The following is a 6,000-nucleotide window of genomic DNA, read 5'->3' as shown; positions in this document are numbered from 1 at the left end:
TTTTCTGGGCTTCTATGAGCGTTTCTTTATCTACTGACAGTGTCATAGCTTCCTCATCAGCCTGAAGCTCTACAGAAACAGGGGTACTTTCACAGTCGGGTCGCAAGCTTGTTGGATCTGAATCACTTAAGAAGGAGTCGCTAAGATCCACCAAGTCTCCAAGTTTGCGTGCCTGCGCACGTGTCACAGCACACACAGGAAACAACGGAGCAGCGTTTGGGGTGGCGAGATCAAAACCCCCATTGTCTGTAAGTGGTGCTTCAACTACCTCAGGCAACGGAAAAACTTTGCAGCCGGCTAGATCGTTTCCAAGGATGATGTCAATGCCTGCAACCGGTAACTGGGGTCGCACCCCAAGTTTAACCTCACCCGACACAAACTGAGACGAAAGCTGCACAAAGTGTAAAGGCACACATATTACACACATCCTAACTCCCCAGGCTAACACATCAGCACCACAATAGGATTGAGCTGAGAACGGTAAGACCCCCTCACGAATGAGCGACTGTTTTGCACCAGTGTCCCGCAAAATACTGACAGGAGCCCGCCATTCTTCTCCTATCAATGAAACAAAACCATTTGACACAAAAGGCTTGAACTCTTCATCTACTTTATCCTTCTGAATTATAGTCACATCTTCTAATGCATGAGGTTTGGTCTGTAGAAGGTTTATTGGGGAAGGAGATGTACCCTTCCTGATCTGTTCTTTTCTTTTCAGAACAGGACAAGCAGCAATGAGGTGTCCCTGCTTATGGCAAAAATAACACTCTCTATTGTCAATGAATGAGGTGGTGGTACGGCGGGTGCTCTTTGAAGACCAGATATGTGGGCTAACGGAGGTCTGTGGGCTGTGAACAGGGAATGAAAACACCGCTTTGTGTGTCAACACAAACTCATCAGCCTGTACAGCAGCAGCAGCGAGAGTCGTAACCTTCTGTTCGTTTAAGTAGGTTACCACTTTGTCTGGGAGTTGACTTTTAAACTCTTCTAACATCACCAACTCACGCAAGTCATCTAATGTTTTTACTTTTGTAGCATGACACCACTTATCAAATAGAGTTTTCTTTTCTCTGGCAAACTCCACATACCGTATTTACCGCACTATAAGGCTCACCAGATTATAAGGCGCACTGTTGAAGACTGGCTCTGTTTTCATACATAAGGCGCATCATATTATAAGACGCATTAAGACAAACAAAAAATAACTCGACCTTTATTAAGCTCATTCACAGTAACTCTTAACACTGTTAAGCTGTAACACATTAAATATTGAAAAATACACACTTTTTCCAGTACGGTACATTCAACTTCCACAATTCCCTCAAACTCTTCACATTCCGTGTCTGAGTTACGGTAAACAGCTGGGCAATTTCGGCATCAAGCATGCCCGGATCCCTCTCACACCGGATTAAAAGGCGTTTAAAGTGCATTCAGCAGAATAAAACAATCGGATGAGTTAAAATTTAACCAACTCATTCACAGTAACTATTAACACTGTTAAGCTGTTAAACATGAAATATTGAACAATACACTTACATTTCCAGTTCATTCAACTTCCACAAATCCATCAAACTCTTCACCTTCAGTGTCTGAGTTAAACAGCTGGGCAATTTCGGCATCAAGCATGCCCGGATCCCTCTCATCATTATCCGAATCAGTCTCGTTGCTGTTACTTAGCTGTTCAGTGATTATTCCAGCCTTCGTGAAAGCTCGGACGACACTTGAGACTGATACCTTAGCCCAAGCAGCCACGATCCATTGGCAGATAGTGGCGTAACTCGCTCGGCGTTGCCTCCCTGTCTTGGTGAATGTGTGTTCGCCTTCTGTCATCCAATGCTCCCACGCAGCTCGTAATTTAACGTTGAACGACCTGTTGATACCAATATCTAGTGGTTGGAGTTCTTTGGTTAATCCACCCGGAATGACGGCAAGCTCCGAATTAGTTTGCTTCACTTGGGTTTTGACAGCCTCGGTGAGATGGGCGCGCATGGAGTCGTAGATCAAAAGAGACGGAGATTTGTGGAAAAAGCCATCCGGTCTCTTGACATAAACTTCCCTCAGCCACTCGCTCATTTTCTCTTCGTCCATCCAGCTCTTTGAGTTAGCCTTGACGATGATGCCGGCCGGAAACTTTTCTTTTGGCAAAGTCTTCCTCTTGAAAATGACCATGGGTGGTAGTTTCTGGCCATTAGCTTGGCAGCCCAGAACTACAGTGAAGGATGACTTCTCGTTCCCTGTGGTGCGTATAGATACCGTACTGGTCCCTGTTTTCTCGACAGTACGGTTCACGGGGATGTCAAAGGTGAGGGGGACCTCGTCCATGTTAGTGATGTGTTCTGGCCGGATCTTCTTTTCAGTGATCTTATTCTGGCAGTACGTGCGGAAAATGGCCAACTTTTCTTTGTAATCGTTTGGCAGTTGCTGTGAGACAGTAGTTCTTGTGCGGATTGAGAGATTATGCCTTTTCATAAAACGGAAGCACCAAGAATGTCCCCCTCGAAAGTCGTTGATCTGCATGTCACGTGCTACCACTGTTGCCTTGAGTCGAATAGAGATTGTAGAGACACTTCTACCTGCTGTTCTCTGTTCAATAACCCACTGTTCAATTTTGTCCTCTAACTGCGGCCATCGCGCCTTGTTCCCTCGGAAACTCCTTTTGGTCTTCTTTACTTGTTTTAGGTCATCTTTTTGCTTCCTCCACTTGCGCACCATGGACTCATTAATGCTGAATTGTCTGGCAGCTGCTCTATTTCCATTCTCTTCTGCATAACTAATTGCTCGAAGTTTAAAATCAGCTTCGTAAGCGTGTCTCTTCGCGGGTGCCATTTTGGAGTCGTTATACACACACAACACGGTAATGTTGTGTTGAAGCACAGTACGTATTACTCCGCGAGGCTCCTGGCAACGGTAACCGTAATGCTCCAAAAAGTGGCACTAAAAATCTTTTTTTGACAGATTTTTGAGCATAGTGTGCCACATAAAACCGGTTCGAGGTCAGTAAGCACAAACCAAAATTCATACATAAGGCGCACCAGATTATAAGGCGCACTGTCGATTTTTGTGAAGATTTAAGGATTTTACGTGCGCCTTATAGTGCGGTAAATACGGTAAGTCTGGTTGGCAGATTTTTTTCCATTCCTAAATCTTTGCCTGCAAGCCTCTGGCACAAGCTCATATGCACGCAGGACAGCAGCTTTCACAATGTCATAGTCCAAACTGTCCTCCAGTGAAAGAGCGGTGCATACCTCTTGAGCTTTCCCCACCAATTTGCATTGAAGTAAAAGAGACCATACATTCTTTGGCCAGTGTAGTGCACCTGCAATGCGCTCAAACACTGTGAAATAAGAGTCTACCTCAGTTTCTCTAAATGCTGGCACTAATTTGATGTGTCTACTTACATCAAAGCTGTCTTCCGGCTTAGGGGACGGTGACTGCGGGGACGGTGACTGCGGGGACGGTGACTGCAGGGACGGTGACTGCGGGGACGGTGACTGCGGGGACGACCGTGGTGTAGGAGGACTGGCAGATACAGAGGGGAGCCTCTATCTCCAGAGCCCTCACCCCTAAGTGCATAGCTTCCACCTCCACCTACTGCTTTTTTAACTCCACTTCCTTCATGCGCAGCGTTAACTGCAGCTCTTCCGCAGAAAGGCTAGGTTGAGAAAGGAGATTTTTCAGTGGGGCAGGAATACCAGCAACAGCCCCCAGCTCGACGCCCTCTGCAGGACCCGGCTCACCAAACAACCCCCTTTCATTCAGTTTAAGGCACAGGAGCTCTTTAAGCTCTTTTTTCTTTGCATTCAATGGCACAGTCACATCAAAGAAATTGGCAATAAGAATGAGGTCAGCCTTTTTACATCTGTCCAACTTTTCTTCAGTTGGGCCTAAAGTGAAATCCTCCAACTTAAATTCCATTTTAACACACACCCACCCACACAAGAAAAAACTGCCAACCAGAAAAGCAGAGCCAACCAAGAACACAGACAGCCGAACCGCGACAACAGCCACGAACAAAGAACAAACAAAAAGAACAAACCAAAAGAACACACCAAAAGAACCAAAGAAAAGACGAGCCCCAAATTATGTTACGTTTTTAGTCTAGGCAAGTAATTAAACGCAACAAGAAGTTTGCCCATTCACACCCCACCCAAGCAAGAACATCAACAACGATACCTTTTAAAGTGCTAAGCAGCCATTTATTTACTTTGGCAGTGAGCAATGCCAAAAATAACAAACAAAACTCCCTAGTGGTCCCTACGCTTCCCTACACAAAAATGAAAGAAACCAAACAAAAGACAATTCACTTACCTAGCTTTCTAATGAAAAAACAGGAGAAAACTTATTCAACAAAAACGGCTTCTCACGCCTACTACGCTGCTGCAGTGAAGGATATATACAAAGTGAACAAAGCGTACGATCGCTACTTGACAAATCTATTTACAGCTATTTACAAAATGGACATAATAACGCCAGACATACACACGAAAACTCTACACTGCAATAAATCAACACACAGGTTCTTGGTTAAGTGGTGGAGGTTCGGAGAGAGGGGGCCAGGTGGCTGTCATCCGGTAGTTAAGTACTGGAGGTGATCCATCAATTATCCAATCCGAGGATAGGCAGAGATTCCACCCAGATACCTAGCAGCCACGCCCAGGTGTCCACCTCCTAGGAGAGAAAAGGGGAAAGATACCCACAGCCATCCTCTGGTGGGAGGAGTAATACAAAACAAACACATCATAACAACTGGAAGATACCTTTTTCAGGACAGTGCTACTATGCGTCACTCTCAACCAACTGGTTCTCCTTGCTTCAAACATAGCAAGCATTCTTCTCACTGACTTCCTTACCAGAAAGCAACTATTATGAATCATGTTCACTTAGGAGCTCATTTTGCATTATATAACCAAGCTCTTTGATTAAAGGTTTTTCTCTTTCTGAAACTACCCTTTTGGATTGGTCCCTTTGCGTGTGCAAATTTCCACCTGCATTCCAAAGGATGCATGTTAGGAAAGACTGGAGTTGTAAGAGTGAATGTTTGTCTGTCTCCTTGCCTTTCATCCCATGACAGCAGGGACATTATCTTTCCACACTACCTTAGGGTACATACTGATATTACACCAGCCTGGCCACTGTTCACCTTCAGATTAGATCTCTACAACATACTTCATAGATGTTTTGTTCATTAAGTCATTGCTGTTTCTTCACATTCCATTAATTTTGCAATGCTTAAATAATTTGCATATTTCACGTTTTTATTTCCATAATGTTGTTATTGCATTTCTCCATGATGTGGGAATAATATGTAGTACTTTCTGTCTGTTATCTATACCACACTCACTGCATCTCTATAGAGGTGCTACTGCCAGACTTCCTGATGGAGTTCAGACACATATCAAAATAACTGGCCACCACAATTTGATTCTAACTGCTGGCCTTTGTTTCCTCTTTTAACTGTAGAAATGGTGAAAGAGGTAAATGTTACAGGTACCGGGTGGCAGCACCTGTAGACAGCTATATATGTGTCCTGTAAACAGGAAAGAAATGATCAGACAGGGAGACGTGGCTTGCCGTTTCCTGAATACTCCGCCATTATTTATTCAAATTCACAATTATGCACTCCTTTCATTACTTTTACAGTATTACAACTGTGTATTTACTTATTCTTAACATAGCTCACACACAAATTCCTCCATATGTGTTACCAACTGCTACAAACTAGACTAAAGGGGATTAACACATTCCAATGTTATAAACATGACCAATTTTCTTGTAAGACTTGGTTCAAAATGAATTCCAACAGGACAAATCTATAAATCTCAAATAGCTTGAAAGAATGGTGTAATCAGCACCATCTTGACATGTGCACTGAATTCACGGAAACACTTTATGGCAGAAACAAGATACTAAAACAATACAGAATAACGGTGGAGCCGATCACTAACATCACAGAGCATAGGAGGTGTGCGACCCAAACTAACATGCTAACCTTAGCATGCT

The sequence above is a fragment of the Simochromis diagramma genome, unplaced genomic scaffold (assembly GCF_900408965.1).
Source record: "Simochromis diagramma unplaced genomic scaffold, fSimDia1.1 OVJJ01000746.1, whole genome shotgun sequence".
NCBI lineage: Eukaryota > Metazoa > Chordata > Actinopteri > Cichliformes > Cichlidae > Simochromis > Simochromis diagramma.
Note: the sequence above shows the minus strand (reverse complement) of the source record.